Source organism: Drosophila mojavensis, unplaced genomic scaffold (assembly GCF_018153725.1).
Source record: "Drosophila mojavensis isolate 15081-1352.22 unplaced genomic scaffold, ASM1815372v1 contig_19, whole genome shotgun sequence".
Classification (NCBI taxonomy): domain Eukaryota; kingdom Metazoa; phylum Arthropoda; class Insecta; order Diptera; family Drosophilidae; genus Drosophila; species Drosophila mojavensis.
Window position 1 is genome coordinate 4,756,784 of NW_025318726.1, and position 23,247 is coordinate 4,780,030.

General features: G+C 41.6%; 1 long non-coding RNA gene across 3 annotated transcripts in view; it reads left to right on the forward strand.

The window, feature by feature from the left end:
- Positions 1-22,560, forward strand: part of LOC26528642 — a 30,854-nt gene extending 8,294 nt beyond the window's left edge. The window contains exons 1-4 of one of the 3 annotated variants that reach the window (XR_001449498.3): positions 2,867-4,830; positions 5,017-5,151; positions 21,867-21,905; positions 21,980-22,560. This is a non-coding gene — a long non-coding RNA (uncharacterized LOC26528642). Of the gene's footprint in view, positions 1-2,866; positions 4,831-5,016; positions 5,152-21,866; positions 21,906-21,979 lie in introns of those variants that run through there. The other 2 variants (XR_001449499.3, XR_004364881.1) reach the window with 2 other exon arrangements.
- The last annotated feature ends 687 nt before the right edge of the window (positions 22,561-23,247 follow it).

The following is a 23,247-nucleotide window of genomic DNA, read 5'->3' on the forward strand; positions in this document are numbered from 1 at the left end:
CCATCTGCGAGGGGTCCACAGAATAACCCAGTTCAGTTCAATGAAAGAACCTAACCTGCCCCAATGTCAAAAAATAGACTTATCTAATAATGCATAAAATACGCAACGAAAAAAGGCAGAGATAAATAATGGTAAAGGGAAATGAAAAATAATTGTTATTATCATACTATTCTCGGTTGGAGACAGACGCTCCTCTCTCTTCTCTCCCCTTCCTCGCGACAGCCCACATCGAATAGACATTCATTCTGTTCGCTCGCAATGCCTAAAGCGCTTAGCTACCATAGAAAACAAATGGCATCAACATCTTTATGATTTTATCTCTCTTTCTGTTTCTCTCTTCTTCGTCTTTGCCATCTCCCACTCTCACCCGCTCTCTCTCTCTCTCTCGCTCTCCCTCGCTCTTGTGTGCTACACGTAGGCACTTTGGAAGCTTTGCTGTTTGTGTATGTGTGTGTGCGTGACGTCGGCGCTGCAAACTGACGGACATAAGCAAAACAAACCATAAACGTGCGTAGCCAGCCAGAATGCGAATGCGAATGCGAAGGCGAAAGCGAAACCGAAAAACAAGAAACTAAACGAAGCATAAAGCAAAAAATTCAACCACAGTTTTCGTCAAAGGGTCGACATGAAACCCCGGTACTTCCTCCGTCGTCCCACTTTCCTCATCCATCGTCTGCCGTCAGTCGTCAGCTGTCCGGCTTTCCCGCTCCCGCTCCCACACCCGCTCCAGCCCAGCGAGAGCCATAAGTCAATGTCAATGGCACGCAGACAGACAAACGAGACCCCGCATACACACTCACACACACACACACACACACACACACGCAGAGCACGCAACTTTTTTGGGGCAGTGCTTTAACAGAGCTTCCATTTTTTAAAGGGCCTTGACATGCGACGTTAACCTGACGAGCTGACAATGCGGTGTTTACGGGCGGCGCTTGAAGTGCTTCGATCTGCAAGAGAAAAAGTGCAAAAATCAGAATTCACAATTTACAATCGATAATAATGCGGATATATGATAAGCAAAACTCTCATTAGTTGCAATATTAAGCCACGCCATAGAGCCAGCAACTTATGCCTGCCTTATTTAAGCTCACACACACACACACATATATACACATATATATATACACTCATACACACACATTCACATTCGCTCTCTTACACTGCTCCCGCTGCAGCTGGCAACGCAAACTCGTTTTTGCGCGACGGCTTTAACGGTAAACAAAAGCACAAACCTCTCAACTCAATAACTCAATAGTTCACAATAACTCAGCACAGATAGCACATGTTTCAGAACGGGAACTCGATTCTCGATGCACACATATTACTTATGAAAAACATTACAGCAATTAAATTGATATATGTATGTAGATACGTATGTATGTGAGTGGAAAGTACTTGAAGTTGATGCTTGGCTGCCGCAATTTTGGGACGTTTATTTTTTTGGCGGATGTTTGCTTTTCAACGTTTTGCGTTCATTTGAAGCCGTCGCCCGACGATTTCTTGTGCGCCGCTTGGTCGCTCTGCCTCTGCCTCTGCCTCTGGCTCTGCCACGGCCTCTGTCTCGGCCTCGGCCAACGACGTCGACGTCGCCGGCTGCGACGCGCACGCGGACTCCGAGGTTTCGCCCGTTTCTGTATCTGTGCGTATCTCACAGATATTACCCCACGGCCGCACAGAGTATCTGTGTGTATCTGTGTGCCTAGTAGTAGACCGTCTCGCCTCATGTGTGTGTGTGTATGTGTGTTTGCAGTGAGCGCGCTGCGTGTGTTTGTGTATGCGTGTGTGCGAGTATCTATGCTATCCATGCGCGCAGCGCCTCGGCAAATATCCCACGTTTGGTACTTTTCGAGTCAACTGCATGACAGTTAGACGACTAACAGCCGTTTACTCTAACTGGTACTTTGCGTGCATTGCAAATTCGAAATTGGGAAATTTCCCTTGCTGTGTGCCGGCAACTGCTGAGAAATTTCCCGGCCACGTGCTTGCTCGCATTGTTATTGCACAGACTTTGTTGTTATTGTTGTTGGCCCGCTGGTCCGTTGGCTTTGTGCTTTTTCGCAGTGGAGCTTTCAGCTTTGCGTTTTCGTTTGCCTTTTGCCTTTTGCTTTTGCTTTTGCTCTGCTCTAGTACATAACATAACCTTGCCCCCATCGCGGACACTGTTGATTTTGTTTTTGTTCTTCTTATTGTTGTTTTCGTAGTTGTTGTTGTTGCCAATCGCCGGCGCGTCTTCAATTCATTTATGGAGCACTTTCAGGCCGTCTGCGACCCATTTAGATTTTCGTTTCTCTTATTGCCTTATGCCACGGCCTCTCCCACACACACGCACACATGTATGTATACAGAATTCTGTTGTTGTAGTTGTTGCAATTAATGACCATTTGAATTATATTTGTGCTCGTAAAATTTACAAGAATTGTTTGCTGGCATTTGCCTGGCACTCATCCTCTCCCCAATGGAGCCTCTTCCACAGAATCCAGTTTTCCCATTCACTTTGTACGTAGACAGCACAAATTTTTACGACTTTTCTGTACAATGCGCAAATACTTTCACAATGGAGCAACGCCCAACGCTCATCCGCAGCAGCGTTCTGACCCGGACCCAGACCCAGACTCAGACCCAAACCCGGACAGAGGCACCCAACAAACTAGCCAACCAACAGCCCGACCCAGCCATGGCCTGGGAACCGGTCAGAACGTGAAATTATTTACCGTTGGCCCGGGCCCCGGGCTAAAAAAATTGGGTATTTTATTATAGGTTTTCTAATTTCATAAATCGCTTGTAAATAATAAAAGTTTGCAATAGCCTCTTATTAAATTTCTAGAAAATATTTCCCATATTAATTATAATAATAATTAATAGTAATAATAATAATAGTAATAAGAAAAATTTTGACACTCGTTCACGTCTGTTATCAAGTCTATTAATAATAGTTTGATAGATGGGAGAGCTTTCCATTGAACAAATATAGGGATACATCTACATATTTCACAGCTATATGTTATATCGAAAAAGACTTCATTTTGAATGCGATCCACTCATTGCTTTAAAATGCCAGGATTACAATACATGTGTATTCGGTCAAATATAAGGCGCTTGTAGAATTGTTATTGGGTTGACAAGAAGGATTACTATATCTTATAGACATATGTATATCATTGATAGTATAATCCTATTTACTAAACAATATATTATATTATTAATAAGAATTTAGTACCTAGAAGAGCAAAAAAAAAAAATGAAAAACTCCTTTAATATTTAGTTCTAAACTATATACATTGATAGATGTGTGCAAGGGAACATGCATTTCAATGATATCCTCGAGATAATTGTATTGCAGAGATAATAATAATAAACTACCCCGAAGTAAATGTGCGGACCACCCTTACAGCTTGCAACTGCAACTGTGTAAGTAAATGTTACCTACTCGCATGTGTATGTGTGTGTGTGAGTGAGTATGCGAGTGTGTGAGTGTGCATACTTCGCAGGGCTAACCCCTAATTGCAGTACCATAAAAAACTGCAATTTAAACAAAGGACAACGAATGAGTAGAGCTCTCAGAGCGACAAGAGAGAGGAGATATTGCTGGCAGGAGAAGAGCAGGAACCGCCAGGCACCAGGCACCAAGCTGCAGGACTGCAAGGATTAGACATTAGCCGCAGAAGCAGCACTAGGAGATGAAGAAGAAGAAGAAGAGCACACCCCAACGGCATCAAATTATGCGGAACTGCATTTTCACTTTTGCCACAGAGAAATGAACACGATTTGCACTGGATGGCGAGATGGCAGTGGGGATCGGGTCAAGTTGATGGAAGCTGAAGTAGCATCTGTTTCTGTCTGCTGCCAGTTGGCCGTTATCCGTTATGTGTGCATACAATGAGTGTCCTGCGTCTCGCCTCCCGCCTCCCGCCTGGCGTCAGATGCGTCCTGCGTTTTGTGGCACTGTCAAGATGCAAATTTCGCTCGCACATGATATCGAAAATCTCGAGAACTGCACCCAATCAACTGGAAATTACCAAGCGTCGAGTTAAGTGCCCAGCAGCAGCAGCAGCAGCACCGACTCACAGTGCGCAGCTGAATTGATAACAGATTCAGCGAAACAACAGCAACAACAATTACAGCAACAACAATGGCTAGCAAAAACAACAATGAAGGGCGATAAGCGACGCAAGCGGCTCGCGGCTCGCGGCATGCGGCACGCGGCCCACGGCTTCGCGGTTCTCGACTGCACAAGCTGGAGCCAGCCGGTGGGTCGGCCAGCGTCTAGCGTGGGCGTGGCAGCAGCAGCAGAACTATAGTGCACCCTGTTGCGCCAACGGCAGCGCGGCAGCAAATGCCGTTGCTCAGCTAGTCGTACCGCACTGAAAATCCATAGCCGGGCGAGGCGAGCGAGCCGGCGCGATGCGACGTCGCGTGAGTGCGAGGGAGACAGATGCGACTGCTGCGGCCATTTTGGTGGGAGCAGGCCCGCTATAGTCAACGGCAACAACAACAAAGACGCAATCATCGCCCTCGCGACGGCAGCGGCAGCGCCAGCGTCGCCGTCGACCGCAACTGCGCCCGCCACTGCAGCTGGTCAGCGGCCCAGTCTTTGGAGACTTGCCGCAACCTCGAAGCGTACGTACGACTGAGCAAGACTCTGAGCAATGGAATTCGACGTCTGCGACTCTAGAGAATCCGCTGCCTCTGGCTGTGTCTGTGTTCCTGTCTGTGTATGCGCGAAGCCTGAGCGAAAACTTTTGAGTGAAAGAATGGCAAGTGGCCAGAGATGAATTCCAGAGGCTCTCACTCATTCTCCCGACTTGAGCTTCCATAAACAAAATGGTACTTGGAATAAAAATTGATTTTTCTTTTGCCTCGATATTGTAAATTTACAAAGAATTTATTATTAATCGTGTAGTATATATTGTAGTAGGCAAATCGCATTATTTACATTGCATTATTGCACTAAACAATTTTATTAACTTTCATCTATGACTAATTAAAGTTTAAACATTCTTCTCGTTTCAGCTTTTCATTTGAAAAACTATTTTTAAACCAATTTATAATTTTATTTTGCTTGGTGTTGTGCTTTATAATGTTTGCAGATCAAGCCCATGAAACTTGTGGATTATAACTATAAAAATACACTTCAGAGCACGCAGGGTGGGTACACAAATTTATTAACTATGTAAAAGATATATGCATACATTTTTATTAGCATAAATATTAGCATTAAATCTGTGGGCGATTGCTGACAAAAAGCTGGAAATAAAAGCCTTGATGCATTTCAAATGAACATTGTTTACGGCCGTGTAAAGTCAAGTTACCAAAGCCCATAAACCCCTTTGTCTACTCCAATAAAAACGGGAGTAAAACATAATTCGATAATGATTTAATCTCGTCCGACGGCATTTTGCGCATGAATCGATCATAATTATGCGACTTGGGGCTCTCGCTTATCCTCGAATGATATCCCGCTTTAAAGCGCCCATTAACATGGCCGTAAAACAAGCAATGGACCGCAAGTTCCGTCGGGTCTTCTCCGTCTCTCTCCCTCTCGCTCTTGTAGTCTGCGGCTCAGTTTCGTCGTCTTAGAGTGATCAATATGATTTTGAAGAGGCATTAAAAGTATTATTCAAATTTCATCTCGGCTCCAGCTTTTGGACTGACGATCCGAGACTCGACTTCATGTGTTCATAAGTCGCTCCGCGTGCCCAGTTTCTCAATTTCATGAGCTCACTTGGCAGCTGCAACCATTTCTAATTTCATTTAAGTAATCAACGGCAAAGATGGTCGACGCGGCTCCATTTTAGCCTGGGGCTACAGTCCATTTAGGCGATTCAAAGTGAAGGTTTTATTTCGTTCTGAAGCTCGTACGTGCAGCAAAAGGGGAATATCTGGCCACTAGCTTTGTATGCCTACTCATGAGTCCCCTAAAACATATAAACTACATTTATATAGTTATCCAATTGGAGTTTGGTAAGATCTTGTCACATCCCTTGAGCCAAGATCGGCTTTGCAGCTCGACTCTCTACAAATTTGTGTAATATAATTGGGTGGGCGGTTAACGAGTATTGCACAGTCGGTTACGGTCGAGTGCAACGCTCTGAGCTTTTGTTTTTCTGTTTGTTTTTTGTTTTTGCTTGACTGGATGCCGCACAGAAATTACCCGATTTGTGTAATTCTCGCCGTGTTTCGATTGTCTCAGCACATTATGAATGGGCCGATAAAATGCATTCATTATTGCTATTAGTGACCGTAAATTGGCGAATAAATGTGACACAATGTCGGCCCGGCCGCTCTCCCTCTCCCTCTCCCTCTCCTGCAGCCTTATCCGGGAGCTGAGGCGCGTCATTGGCTGAGCCGATGCCAACCCGAATCCGAATCCGAATCCGAGTCCAAGTGGCATGGCTGACGCCGCTGACAGAGACGTTATTCCAGTTTTAAATCTGCTGCGGAATGCGGGCAGGGATGCTGGCCGGGCAGGGCAGGGCAGGGCAATTAATTCGATGCACTTAATGCCCTCATAATAAGGTGTTTTTATTATGCAACAAGAGATCAACAATATGTTTGAGAGCACTTAAATGCGCCGATGCACCTTTCCCCACTGTCCACCCGACAGAGCGCAGCATCTGCGAAAATATTATTTTCCCAATTATTGAGTACCCCTGCTGCCAGCAGGAGGCAAGTGTTTTCAAATATTCGACTGCCATTTTGGGTAATATTCGAATGAAACAGCAATTGTAAATTTGTAATTTCTGGGCGCAATCGTAAATATAGTTATCATCTCCGAGTCCGATTCTGAGTTCGAGTCCGACCCGAGTCGGTGCTAATTATCAGGCATTCGCAGTAGCCGCTTATCGCCAGCTAATGATTTTTACTGTCACTTAAATACAGATTTAATGACTTTATTAATTCAATTCATTTCAATTTGATTCTCCCCCGTCTGCTGTCCGTCTGACAGTCGCTAGGGGACACCTTGCGATCAGCTCGTGCTCTCTGCATTATCAGCTTTTCCCCCTCACCTTCCTCTCCCAGCACCCTGCTGCGGAGAGCAAAAGGCAAAAGCTCTGTAAAGGCGAAACAAAATGAACAAATACTAAGTAAAAAATTTATAATAAATTATTATAATAAAGAAATTTAATAATGTGCAATCAACGGCTTTTGCACTCGCTCGATGCCTATGAAGTCCCATAATTATAAAATAATCGCTTATTATGGAGCAAGACTCGATTGGCTTACATTAAGTATACCATATATGTTCCAGTTCATCTGAAATTGTTTCGGTTTGAGCTGCATACATCCTCTGACGGGAATCCATTGCTGCTTAAAAATATATTCATTTCTCTTTAATAAATCACACACAAATATAGTCAAAATTAACCAAAATTACTCACAACTTTTTATGGCATACATCGATCATTTTAAATATTTATATTAAATACCGAACACAGATAAATGAAATTCAGTTTATTCAGCTGTGGTGCTTTATGATGATATGATTTCTCATTCCATTTCTGTATATAACTAAGTATGAATGGGTTCCCATGACATGAGCAATATTTAACCTATAGAAAGAACTGTAACGTGTTTTCTCTGATAGAAATAAATTAATATTAAATATTAACATTCAAATCTTCGATTTTAATCTAAATTGATTAAAGCAATGAAACAAAATGGACTGCATTAACACTTTGAAGAAACCCCGTTGTAGACGTAGAAGAATTAGGTAATAGCATGGCATCATTCACTTGGGAACAATTAAAATGATAATACTTAGAAATTAAAACGCCATTAACGTACACGAGAAAAGGAATTCAAAAGCATCAAACAGAAACAAATTATGGATGCAACACAGATTTATGTGGAATTTCAACTCCAATTTAAATCTAGTAATTGGCATTACTTGAATTTGCATTGGAGATATCAATCTGAAAAATGGTAAAGATTGACAGATATGAAACTGTGAGAATAATTAATATAAGCTTAAGTATCAATAAAATAAAAATATATAAAAATATATTTTAAGCTCTCTTGTTTTGTATCAATAGCAAAATGTTTTGCATACAAACAAAAGGGCAGAAGAAAATACAGAATGGGCGTGCTATATACATAACCAATATTCTCGTTTTACGTCTTAAGCAAGTATAACGAAATATAAAACCATGATGTTTGTGTATAAAATATTTATTTCCTTTATCTGAGAGGGGAATCACACGCTATTAATGATAGAACTCCGAAAAAACATGTAAATTAAACATATTTTACAAACGAGCAGATCTATAAAGATAAAGTTGATATTGAGTGTGGATTATGGGAGTGTTTTATATGTACACAACGAGACTGTGTGTACTGGAGAAGGCTTTCCAAGATCTGAAGAAGAAACTAAAGTTGCTTTTATCTATGATACAAATAATATTAAACAATAAAAACTAATAGTAGAAGAGAATAGAATAGAATAGAAATACTAAATAATTATACGTAAAAAAGACAAAGTCTCTATTGATACATATATTTATAATAATATACAATATACAATATACAATAGTATTTAAAATAATAAAATAAAATTATAAATTAATATTATTAAAATAATTTATAAATCAGGCCAAGTCTCTATCGATCTATTTATCCATAATAACATAAAATACTACTGAATAGAGTATTATTAAATAATTAAATATACAAATCAGCTCAAGTTTCTATCGAATCACATAAGTCCACGCAAAGTTTTTATGGACCGACGGACTTAAAAATACTCTTTTAAATTCGTGAGCCAAATACAAAGGAAATATCGGATACAATATAATAATAATGCTGGCAATGAACGAGTTCGATGATACTTGAGTAGACCAAAAATACTCGCCCTGCTGAGTTTTCTTGAGGCGAACGGGCGTTGGGCAATCGAGCAATCGAAACTAATTAAGTGCAGAGCAATTAAAGCTAAAGTAGATATTGGCAATATTTCCATTTAACAATATGAATATGCCAATGCACTCCACTTCACTCCACTCTGGCATGGCATGGCATGGCTTGGCGTGGCATATGGCTGGCTAATGTCCCATAAATTGGCAGCGAAACACGAACTTGGTTAGAAAATCGTTAGTTTAAGTGACAATTAAATAAATCGAGAGATGTCACAATGACAGCGACAACGACAACAACAACAACAACGACAACAACAACGACAACGACTCCAACTGCAATTGCTGAGCGACAACAACGATTTTTGTGTGAGCAACTTCAACCTGCACTCGCACTCCCATTCGCATTCGCACTCCCATTCGCATTTGCATGTTGTGAATTTGATATGCACAACAGTTATTTGGATGGCAGCCAAAGGAGAAGCAGGAGTCGAATGGAGGCCTCGGCGACTCGCGACTTAGTTCTTTGTTAGCAGTTCGCACGCATCCGACATAAATTAGCGAGATTTATGCGACGGCCGCTGCGCTTAGATTTCGCTAGAAAACCACCAGAACGGGCCGCAGACAGGAGTGGGTGGCAGCCAGGCTGTGGAGCCGTCGTCATCAGAGCTCATGGAACATAATGATAGCGCATGGCCCACGAGATAGCAAATCGATAATAAATTAGACTCTTTGGCGACACGTTTCCTCCGCGCCTGCAGCCACACCCAGAAAAGAAAACTCGCAGTCATCCCAAGCGAGCTCTCCTTCTCTCCCCCTCTCTCTCTCTTTCTAATGCGGACTGGCATTGCTTGCCTCGCTCTCGCATTGATTATGCACAAATTTAGTTTGTAGTCGACAAATCGATGGAATATGCAAAATATTGTTTGGATATTTAGCCAGCAACAGTCGCAGCCTCTACCTCCGCCTCTACCGTCGCCTCTACCACCGCCTCTACCTCGACCTCCACCTCCACCTCCACCACAGTCTTAGTCTCAGTTTCATTTTCAGTTTCGGATAGCTAATGGGATTCGCCTAACCCAACAGATAGCAGCAACGAAAACAACAACGAGTTAAGAATCCTCTCGGGGCCTCAACTCTTTCGGATGGCCAAGTGAATGTTAATTTGGAGCAGACATTTTCTTTGTTTCGTTTTTGGTTGACTAAAATGAAATGCAAATGCAGAGATCGCTTTTGGCTTTCCCGTTTGAAAACTAATATTGTAGCAGCGCTATCTGCATTTGGGAATCTCAGAGCACCCGCTCCAAGCACTCAGTGCAGCCAGCTGGTGTCTCATATTGTCTTTCGCTCGCCAGATCCCAATCGGCCGAGCATGGCTCAAGCACGGACGTTTATGTGACAAGCTAAGCTCTGAGCGCAACACCTTAAGAATGTTTATTAGCATTATAATATGAATATGCAACGACCGGCATTGGATTGTTCCTCCATCATTAGCCATGACTGAATCGAGCGACTCCGAATAAACTAGTTCTTAATTTAAAACTCGCCCGGGTCAACATCGTGTTGCTTTCCACACTCGAGCCAATCGATTCGAAAAGTGATCAAGGCTCCGCACTTGAGTTCCTTTTAGAGTCTTGTGCTTCGAAGAGTCAAAAGTCAAATATGAACTATTCGAGACTGGCAGAACCCCCAAAGAACGCTGCCATTGGCAGCTGGAAATGTAAATGGGGCGAGTGGGCAAGTGGCGGCGGTTGGGGCAGCTCTCTCAGCACTTGGGCTTAATTGAAATTTGAAATATGGTATTATGTGCGCGCCGTTGAAGCACAGTTCATAATCGAGCCCCGAGCCAAGTTCAAGAACTCGATTGTTGTTTATTGAAATAATTATTCAGCCAAGTGTAATGAGCAACTGGCTCAAGTGGTGCTGCCCGCCTAGCCGTAGGTATGCGGCACACGCCCCCACAGCCCCACGCCCTCATGCTTGCCCACCCAAACTAATGCCACATGCACTTGGGCATGAAATTAATTGTGTATTCGTATGCACTACGCAGTTGTCGTATCACGAATCATTATTCAATTGGCCTCCATATTTACAATTACCTGCAGACGCAGTTCTACATGCCTTTTTAATTAGAAATGGCTTCGTTTGAGAGATTGGAGCTAATTTGAAATTAAGCCAAAAAAAATCCCTAACGAACTGAACTGTGGGCATATACATAATTAAAATACGATCGTAGATAGATGAGCTGAGCATTTATTGAATAATTAATATTAAATAACTGGATTATAGCATAGCATTTTAAGTACCAGAATTACTAGAAAAAATATCATTTGCAATTTTGATATTCACAACAAAATTTTAAGCAGCGCCTTTAGAAATAAACTGTGTTAAAATATATGTTCATAAATCTATAAAAAATAATAATTGAGTGCTTGTTGTCATCAGATTTCCGCTAAATGGGAATAGCAAAAAATATGCCGAGTTAACGACAAACAAATTGGCACTAAGTCAAGTCCAAAACGTCACGACAAATATGTTTAATGCTAATTTAATTTCGCTTCATTGATGCAAATGATATATTCAAAATACATTATGGAAGAATTTGTGCGGTCTCATTAGTTTCTTATTATAATAATTAGTTATTGTTATTGCCATTTCTATATAATTACAATGATTATATCATTATCATATTCGATTTCCTGTTGATGTTTATACCGTGAACTCATGGGAAGTCAGCGTATAATGCTTAGTCGAAATGCATTTAAATCCCAAAAGAATATTATATTTTTAATATGATACGGTCTCCAAATTTTTCATCACTTAAAACTATTGCTATATAGATGATATTTGTTTAACATTTTAGCAAATTTTTCAATCTGTAGTTTGAAAAAGTTTTTAATATGCGAGCGAGTTTGCATGTTTACTAAATTGATAAATATTTAATGGAATATCTAGAGCATCTGATGAAGATTTCATTGAATTTCGTTAAGTAAATATTAATCTTAAGTAAGACGCAAGCAACGCCAAGCATACTCAATATTGCTATGCTTATTCATTAGAGTTAATATAAAAGTAAACCGAACTGCTTACTGAGGCCTTTCGGCTTGATTTTGCTATATATTTGCAATCGTACATCCATTCGGAAATTCGCAGCTGCGAATGAATCGTGTTGGAGAGTTCAGCTTCTCCTTCAGTTCTGCAGTTGCCTCCTAAGATACCGGCAGAAGGTGAGTTCGATGTATTGTGGTGGTTGTATTTTGATTTTCGCTATACATATATACAAAGAGTACGTTTAAAACGCACATTGGTCGATGCTCAGAATATTTCTTAGTGAAATATGCCAAAGTAGAGCCACCTTAGCTATTTTTGGAATGCGAATTATGAAGTTCTTTTGTGCATAGAATGGGTTTTACTTAAAAGGGCACGCCCACATTCACAGGAAATGATGAAATGTCGTTCGGGTAATCAAACTGTGTAATCGCCTGGCAGATATTGGAAGTGAGTGAAACTCAAATCGATCAGCTTTAAACTAAAGTCGAAGCTCTTTTTCTTGCCCTTCCGCCATTTTGATAGAAACAAGTTTCAATTTGTCATATCTCATTGCCGGGGAACTCACAGTTAAATGAAACGGATTTCACTCAAGGACGTTGCCAGGATGCGGCACTAGGTGCATTAAGGGTTATGGGTGTGAGACAAGTCCTGTGGCGTAGCCAGTCGAGTCCTTGAATTGCGCAATTACGTTTTTTACAGCAGCTGAAAGACAGGTAGATTAGCCTTTCGCTTTCCACCTTTCGCCTGTTCCAGAGAACATCCTTTTCCTGCCAGAGTTTTTTGTGCGCGACGTCCTTGGCGCGACTCGACTCGGCAATTAAGCAGCCTTTAGCGAATTTCATAGAAATAATGGCCATCAAGGTGAAGAACTTGTTGCACTCACACGGAGAAGCCGTTCAAATCGATAACGTAAGAGCAACAAAGATTAACTTTGAGCTGCGATTCGCAAGGCCCATTCGCCACTCGGTTACTCGCTGCTCTGCCAGCCAGTTTGTGAAAGGAAGTGGAAGGCACAGCTTAAAGGGCTGCCAGGGAGCTCTGCCCAGCGCTAAACAGGAATGAACCTCGTTCGGCCATAAACTCGCCAAACAAAAGGTGAGCGGCTGTCGTAAAACGCGGCAACATGGTGTGACATTTTTCCCTAGATATACATATGTACCTACACACACACTCACACACACACAAACACATGTGTGTACCTATATCATTGAGTGTTACTGCTGTCGATGTCACTGCATCCATATTTTGGGCGAGGGCAAGGCGAGAGCTGGGTGTGAGTTGTCAATATGGACGCTTCGGCTGCCTCGCCGTGACTTTTGTTTGCCATTTTATTGTTACGCCAAAGGATTTCCAAAAGCATTTTAAAACAGAATCCTACATTTTATGGCCCTGCATAACAATTGGTCAGTTTAACCCTTCAATGGACGATGTCGCTCGAGTTGCCTGAAAACCGAAAACTGGAAACGTCTGTTTTCTCGGCAGCAACTGCAGTCCAGTCCATCTGGTCGTCTGTTGTTTTGAGAGTCGAGAATAAAAAGAGGCAAAACATCTCTGAACACATTTCACAGTCGTGTGTTCTGAAAAGTGAAAACTCTTTTTCTTCGTTTTTGATTTATGAGCCCAAATAACCGGAACCCAAGCGCGAACAGCAGAAATGCGAGTTAACTTCTTTTTACCATTCGACAAACTGAATCGTACATAACTCGTTTAAAGCTCTCTGTTCTCCCTGATAAATGCTGCGATAAACATAATTCTAAGCAATTGCCTCCATTTATATTCTCATGCTCAACTATTGAGATTCATCCCACCCAGGCACTCGTCTCACGAATATTCAGCAGCCTCGACTACACTCGCCCAAGGCACCGCCCCTCGTCGGCGGGAGGAACAGTCTAATGTGCAGGCAGACTTCTCTTTATTTGCGCGAAATGATGGTGCAGCGAGTGCAATTTATTTTGTTAGGCTTATCCACCGCATAATTACGAGTCGCTGTGGTGCAGAGAAGTGCTGAAGTGGTGCGCTCACGCCCACCTCCAGACTCTGCCGCAGACCTGATCTCTCGCTGTGGTCGCTACTCGCAATTGCTTTCGTAGAAATCGTAAGTCATAGCTGCAGCTCAGAGCAACTCAGAGCACGCAATGTCCGCCCGAGCAGAGACAGGTGAAGTTCGCGAAAGGCGCAGTGCGGAACGCACAATGGACCCGGAACACTTAATCCGGTGCTAAACCTCACTTTTAATAGCCCCACATCCCCGATAAGATCATCACTGTAACTTGTTATCTACCAAGTTTGAATGCCTCCTAATTAAGATTATATAAAGGGAATAGATATTGAAAGTTTAATTGTAGAGTTTCAATGACCGAAATTATGGGGAATCTACTGGCTGGACAGCACTTAAATATGACTTATTTAAATGATTTTCATTCTACCTTAACAAACCATAATTCGGTCAATCGATAAATTGACGAGGCTGACCCCAGGGCTATTGCTGAACTTGTATCTAATGTTTTGTGTCTCGGCGAGTGCAAAAGCAATTCATTCGGCTCGAGTACAAACCGAAAGGAGTTTGCCCCAGATGACCACACGATGAGTCAAACGATTCCCTCCACCCAAAGCGACGTTGTCAGGACTGCAACTAAAACAGCACGACTAGGAAATACCCCGACTCTTGTAAATATGCAGTAACAGAAACATACAGAGTACGAGATTAGAAAGAGGTATTTAAATATCTATAGTAGAGTTGTAGTTACAATATATGTATATTAAGCCAGAACACTTTCCAAATTATGCTTAAATAAAACAGGGAAGATATCGATTTAAATCGTTTATAGAAAAATCGGATGCAGTATCGAGAATAAGTATGCACGAAAATAGACAGTAGAATCCGATTATGCCCGGGATGCTATAACCATATAAGTTTACGCATATCAGTTTGTGTGGGACTCACAATTTTAGTCGCTGTAACCGATGGACGCTATAAGCGGAGTCTTTATAACCGGATTTTTCTGTATTTATATCTAAACTTTCATCAATCTGTAGCGAATCATTTCGATCGAAGGGCAAGTGATGTGTTACATACATTTGCACAAATCCAATATACCCTTTACCCATTTTGAGCAGGCTGAGTTAAAGACACAAATTCACCCCTAGCCCTGGCTCAACCGCAGGGAAGTCGAGGCAGGCAACAAGAAAAGTCGTTGCTCTGAGACCAACTCGACTCGGCCCGACGAGCCGAGCGCCGAGATGAGCGCACAGATTTAAGGGGGATGAATTCAGTTTGGCCAACTCTCGTTTGAATCTATTTATGAACACTGAAAGTGCCAAACTAGAGCATGGCCGTCAGAGCCAGCCATTCCACTGCGGTCTCTCTTATCACAGCCATTTCGAGTCGCCGCTGGTGCTGCGGCTGCGACTGCGACTGCGGTGACTGCCATTGTTGCCGCCGCCATACCGCCGCACTCAAAGTGGTTGATCCGGTTTATGGTGCCCTGACCGGTAGTTTGTGCGGTGCTTGGATGCTTGACTCATTGCGCTCGAAACTGCCCGTTGGGGAATCTTGAAGGCTCCATTCGCAGTCAGAGTATGTGGGGTCACCTGGCGGCTTCCGGCCAGGCTGAGAAATGCTCCCAAGCCACCTGAGCCGCTCGCCCAATACTCCCAGCATGTCGAAATCAATGAATACAAATTGTGCCGCTGATCCAAGTGACATTTTCCGATTATGCATGCGCACTTAGTTCTGTCGCGTTGACAGCTTTGACTCCGCCGGACAGCCAATGAAAATGCAAATCAATTTCAATCGACAATTTCAATTAGCTCGCACTTTATTCAGCAATTAGAAACTGAATACGTACCAACAATTTGTTACTTGTTGTGGAACTACATTTAAATACCATGAACCCAATCAAATTGAAGTCCATAGCAATTTGATTTGCATTTAACACAAAGGAAAAGCCTTACCAATACCACAATATACATGTGCGGTATATATGAGTCAAATTTATATGTATTCTTGATCAGGAGCAACAGATAATCTCTCTCTGTTTGAGAGATACATACAATCTATTGAGATTTGTTCGTGATCTTTTAACCTTCTAATCAACTTTATAAGTGCCACATGTGGATATATCCGATATGCACATCTTTATTAAATTTTTAGTGATATTTACCATATATCAGAAACACTTTGTATTCGCATTTACAAGCCGAGGTTAAAGAGTAGGAGTTCCCTAGTCGAGACTGTGAGACCCCTTGAGCCCTGCCAAGAGCTGATATTCCAATAATTCTGCGATTTTTGCATATAACATAACACATATGCTCACACATACTCATGCATCTTCATGCACACTGAATAAATCATCTTCTAGATGGACTATACATTCACATGTATATATTTGCAAATATTAAACAAAATTTTTTAATGCCTAAGGAAGTGAGTGGGTTTGGGGCCGGAATCCAAAATTTAACCAAAATAAAAATGGTACCAAATACATAAATATATATGCAAAATTATGAAACTGTACCTCCAATGACGTACGAGATAAATGTATATAGCTGAATTTATAATTTTATAATTTTTGTTTTTATTATTTTATAAGTCTCTTAAGAGATATGAAAAGAAAAAACAACTAGTTATTTATCGATTTTTTCAAACAAACTGATTTTGCGTGCGCGTGATTTAGCAAGTAAACAATTTGTTTAAGCCCCTAGCTCTTGTAAGCTCTAGAATCTATGCGTTCAAATTTCTGTCTTATCAAGAAATCCTCTATATTTTGATCTCTATTTAAAATTTCAAGTCTCTCGCATTTTATACCCATTGAATGAGCCTACAAATACACTCATGATAATATACTCATATTTTTCAATGTGTTACTCATAATGCATAACTTATGAAGTAGGGGCTTGGAGTAACAGATTATACATTATTTTCTATTAAATTCCATTTGAATTTTATAAAGAAAAATACTTTAATTTGCTTCCATATTTTCACTGGAATCTATTTTCCTCTCACATACCATCAAATGAAGTAGGATATCCATACAGGTGAGGATTTTTAGATTCGCAGCTTGAACCTCTTGTAGCTTGATATAATTATATTTTTGGAATTTCTCAACTAAATCTATACACATAAATAGATTTATAACGGAGCCTCGGAAATATCTCATGTAGCGCTCGCACGCGCCAACAGTGTGCATATATATAGAGGAAAGGCGCATTTCGAATAGGTCTGACCCATCCGAACTGGATACCTCAATTTAAGCGCCGGCGTGAGCCCATATCGTTTTCTGCTGTTCAACAGGCAACCCCAGGCCAGCCCTGGCGAACCCTGACCATCCCGGCCCTATTCTATTCTCCACATTCCCTTGGATGGACGGAAAGACTATATGGCTGACGCCAGACGAGTGTTCTGCGCCATAGACGTGGGGCTGTGAACCCATCTATTGCGATGCTATTGCGATGCAGCATTTTCAGTTTTTCAGTGTGCAACGCAGGAATTTGTGCGAAGCGGATTCGATGTGTGCTTCTGTTGGGCAATGCGAGCTGGCGTTTGGCTTCAATGGGGCGCTACGGCAACAGAAATCTTAAATTGTTGCAAATTGCATTCGAACGATTGGAGCTCTCGGCCGGACGTGCCATTTCAGAAGATGCGCCCAAGTCGACTCGCGGCAGGGGCAGGGGCAGGGGCAGTGAAAGCGGAGCCGGGAAGCAGGCACGTGGTCGTGCCGCTGCATATGGGGCAACAAGTATCTGCGCATTCGCCCATTATCGTTCGACAGTTTAACGAGTTCAAACACAAATTACTCACGAGTGGCTGGGCCTGTGGCTGGGCTGTGGCCGGGCCAGTGGCGGGCCAGAGAATGGATGTGCATTGGCAATAAGAATGTTACGCAAAACCATAATTAACAAACATTCGTCGAATCGGCGAAATTTGTTTTACGAGCTGCTGGTGCCGTCTTCACTTGACTCCGACTTTGATTTATTTGCCCACGGGCAGGCAGCAGATGCCGGGCAAGGGGCCCCGGGGTCGCCAAGCCCAACTCATTTCAAAGGCACGTCTACAAAGTCATCTCGAGACGGCGATTTAACCGAGAACACGACATTGGGAAGCATTCAAATTATAGGAAATCCTTTTGACAACTCACATAACTCTGCCGAGTCGTTAGTCCGACACATTTCTGATATATGTCCGCGTCTAATGAAGCCGTCAGGTCGTTGTCACCAGACATATGCCATTTGTCCGGATTGAAAACTGTCGTTCTACGTGACTCTCCCTACGAATTGCATCCAATGAGGAGTGCGTCCAAGTGCCCATAATGGCTCTACGTCTATGCCCATTGCGCGCCTACTGCGGAATACCAAATGGCCAAGGTGTTAATTGAGCAAGGGCCAAATGTGTACCAAAGCGAAGCACGGCACGTTAGTCGATGCCAAAGTCTGTAGCTAAATTATAAGGAGCAATCATAATAATGATAATTCGATTTCCAGGTAAACAACCATTAAAGCACTCATTCCTGCACTTACCAATTTATATATGCACAATTTATTATGTACAATTGCTTGTCAACAGCAAATGGAGTATTTACCCATGCAGTTCACTCTCTTTTGACCGATCAGCAATTGAACTTGAATTCTTACGACATGGACTCGTCACTGTGTTTTTTCGAGTATCTTCTGTTGTATTTAACTCAAGAATATATTGTATTGCAAAGCTAATATACTCGTTTTACTTCCCATTTCACTGTCTTGAGCCAAGTGCCCGCCAGCAGCTATTTCTCTCTTACCTCAAGTCAGGCAGACACTCACGCTTTGCCTTCGTCTTCGCATTTAGCACAGTCTCTCCCAGTATATAGAGAAGAACTTTAGCGTTTGTTTCGAAATGGTAGTAGTAAGCGAATTTATTTATTTAAAATTGAGGAGTTAACTTTAAAGTTTACGTTCAATGTCTTTCTATACTAAAATATCTATAAAACTTTTGAATAATAAGGAAGGTTTCGATAAGATTATTTAATAATTTGAAGTCTTTTCGTTTTCTTATGGGAATCAGAGATTCCCTGGTATGAATGATAATTAATTTCTAAAGTGTATGCTATAAAAATTATCAAACATTAAAAATAAAAAAATGATTAAGTTAAAAACGGAAACCTTCCATGTTTACTTAGATTCAATTCACCCAGCACTCAAATTCCAGATATATGTAAATCTTTATTATTGTTATATGCTGAAGCCATTGGAAATAGTTATTCAGGGTACGGGCGTGGCAGATGCCATAAATTTATATACTTTTACACAGGGGACCGAATTGAGAGATCTGTAGAGCTTTAGTAGATTATAAATTTTGTTATATCCTTCAGTATTCCTATATACTATAGGCTGTTCAAAAATGTTGACAGATCAAGGGAATTCTTTAAATGTTCGATATTCTGAACACATTACCCTATGCGAGAGTGCCTAAAAATAAGTTAGACAATACAACATAAAACTGTCTTATAGATCAAAATCAGTTTGAATATGGGATATATGATAAATACAAGCTATGTATACAATTATACTTATCGAAAGTCGATAATTCAGGTCATGTCGACAGATACGCTGACAGTGCTTACCCGCCGCTTGATTCTACTAAGTATTGGTTACAAAATAATAAATTAGGATATACTTCCTTTGCCTTGAATGCATCTTTTGGGAATGCATTTACCCATTCGTTTAAATGAATATAATAATGCAACAACAATAAAGTCCGCCCATTTTTGCGTGGGTCAAGGATATTTGTGCAAATTATCTCTGTTCAGATGCATTGCGCCTTGCGATAGTGATTAAGGTCGCAGGTAGCTCGGCTCATGCACCAATCAGCAATGCGGCCATAGACCCTCCCACAGGCGCAGCCACGGCCATTAGCTGTTTATTGCTGTCTCGCTTATCCATTGCCAAAATCAATTTCGCTGCAACGGCAAACGGTAAACACCTTCGCTGACTCCGCACTCTGCATTAGATGATAGCAAGGACGCATTTGCACTGCTTGCGGGCACTGCTTGACCGACTGCAGGCAATCAAATGGCTAGCTACCTGTGGTACGGCACATCGCCGCCAGATGGCGATGCAGTCGCCGCCAATGCTCAAGGGACGAGGCTGAACAATGTACGAATTGACATTATTATTTATAAATTGTCTCCGGTGCACTTATTCGGATCGCAGTCCAACTCAGGCGGCTGCCCCTTGGCAGAGCAGGAAACGTGTTGCCTGTCGGCTGGAGTATTAGAGGGCCGTGTTTGTCTCCCGACACCACTTGGCCATATTTTACCGCTTTTAAGCAGCGCGTAAATACTCACGCTTACTGCAAGAGTCCATTAAACGCTCGTAAAAACTTTACGATTCTCAATATGAGATTCTCTTAATACGGTTTTTTATGATATTGAAATCTCCTTTCGCAGCCAGCCCATCATCATCGACTATGCCTCGCGGCAGCCGGCGAGCATCTGCGGCCCAGCAACTTCGCCTGACTTTGCTCGCCATGCACTTTGCTGAAATTCGCTTTCCCAACCGCAGGCGAAGGAAAGCTGAAAAACCCGCTTCAGGTACCGCGCTGGCAGCCGCCTCTAGCCCCCCGAATTCCGGTCCACTTCGTTACATTCACACGCTAAAGGGGGCGTGTGCGCATTTTAATGTCTTGTCGAGGCATATAAAACACGCTCCGTCACCACGCTGCCCAAACGATGTTTATGTTGGAGCTAAAACAAGCTCTCCGAGGGGCGAGTCTCCAGCGAAAATATTGAATAACTTTTACAAACTCGACGCTAGTTGAATCAGACAATCAGCAAAGTACGCTGTAAAAGACAAATTATTTATAATTTATGGACTATATAGAGTCTCAATTCAGAGTTAGTAAATATAAAGAGCAATTAATGCATTATTCAATGTCTTGGGCAGCTAATGACAAACCCGTATTCATATTATATCAAATCTATTTTATATATATTCGACAAAAATGATATTACTCAGTTTAACTATGTATATACTTCTGATAAATTCCAATGCCCAAGTTGACGTCAATGTTAATGTATTAATGTATTCTCTCTGAGACGTTGCATGATATATGAGATTTTTAAGCCTCTTCAAATTCTTATAACTTGTAAGCGATACGAAAATATTATTTTAACCATGTCCAGTGTCTGTCTTGCTGTTCGTCCATAAGTCAACCTCGCACGTAGCCTCTTCCGACTTAATTATATGATTACCGTTAGAAATTTCAAATATATATTTTTTCGATCTTAATGTGACAAAATTGTTGTGAAAGAGTTGATATTGACTGGCGTCAGCGTGAGTAAGTTGAGGGGTTGTCTCTAATAGATAAGAATGAGTATAAAAAGACATAGGAACGTCTGTAAGATTATTAGTTAAATTTGGATTCCAGATATTTGAAATATTTTCATATAGACTAACGTGCTAGGAACACCGGTCTCTCAGGTAGCTCTGCCATTTTTTAAATGTTCCTTATGAGTAAGCAGATTATACCTATTCCTTCGCTGATTTCAATAATTTACAAAGCAATGATAAGAGGATAGCCCGTATGAGAGCTACCAACTCCTTCTGAGATTCGGAGTACAGAAAGTACTCCTATCGCTTAGATAATAGTGAATAGCTCACTTAAGTGAAAATCGCTTGGCTAATATTCAAGTTCATTTAACCGACATTTCTGGCTGGGCAGAAAGTTTTGCTGATTGTTCCATTAAGTCATGAATAACAATATATTACAGTAAATAAAATATTGCGGGCATGTAGGAGCACAAATAATTAGCGAATGGTCTCTTAACTTTTAATTATCGTTTTACGCCTGTCAGCGACAAAGTAAAACGTGTTCATAGAATAATTGCTGAAATGCATAATTACAGTCGTAAAGTGTAAATAGAAAAAAAAAAATGAAAATTATTCACATATTCCTAATATATATTCTATAATGTGTTCTATTTACAGGCACACATGATTATTGGATGCATTTAAGCTCCGTCTGCGGTAAGTGGGAATGCCGATGCGAGCACCGGAGATGCTCCTCGGTTTAACGAGTGTTTTGCTCAGCTTTTAATTAGATTTGTGATTTATATTTTTCATTTGCGCAATTTACAAAGCGGTACATCATTGGTGCAATTAAACTGTAGTAAACGTGGACGTGGACGTGGACGGACGACGCAGAGAACAAGACGTTCTGCCACTTGGCTGGCTCTCGTATAATTTTTATTAAGTCGTTCTGAGGAATGCACCGCCGAGGCGAGTCGAGTCGAGCCGGGTCGAGTGCTGCATGAAGGCTGAGGGCTGGCCCATAAACCCACATTTCTGACGGGGGCTGCCCTCTCGCCTGCTCTGTGTGTTAACTACGCGGAGGGGAGCGGACCAGGAACTGGAACTGGAGTCATAAAACACGGCTATATGCGACAGCGTCGAAGGATTAAAAAATGACTGCGTGACAAAGCATTTTATAATCGTCATCTGATTCACTTAAAAACACATTCATCGCCGCCACCACTGACTCGATGTCGGAGTTCAGACCCGCCGTGAAGCTGTGAAGCGATCCGAATTTGGGCTCGGGCGAACCGCAAGGGCCAAAACAAGCCATAAACCGCCGCAATAAAAATGTATCAAATTAAGGAATAAATTTCATGTGCAACAGCAACAGCAGAGCGTTCTTCTTTTTACAACTATGACTCCGAGTGCTTCCGCTGCCGTCGAGTCTAACTTGAGCAGCATTTCACTCAATAGATTGCGAGTGCCTGCCCCTCAACCCTCAACACTCAACACTCGACATTCGACTGTGCCGCATTCTCACTCAATCGAATACAGTTTTTGGTAGCTCGGCGGCTCTTAGCTCAGTATTTATGGCTTCTATTTGGCTGATGGCTTATACTACGAAAGATTGAGAGCCTTTTACTGCTAATACCATCGTTAGATGCCGACTCAATACGAAATATAACAATGGGAACAGTATTTCAAAATGCCCTGCATAATAAAAGTATTTTCAGTAATTCTACAACTCAAATTATACTTTTGGTTCATCAATAATATATATGTATAATATATAAGTATATATATAAAATAGGTATAACATATACATTTATGTATGTCCATGGATAAATCCCTTACAATCATTCATTTATTCATTCGATTACAATCATTCCTTTCCTTTCAGACATCGTGTAAGATAAATGTATTCCAATGGATAAATGTACCCTGATCTGTTAGATGTAATGTCACCTAGACCCTAAAAGTAAGGAAATTCATTTACAATCGTCAGATCCCCGACTAGGCAAACGACATTGCTCCACTCTGCCCAAGGGGGTTTACGATCCTAGTAGAATGCGCC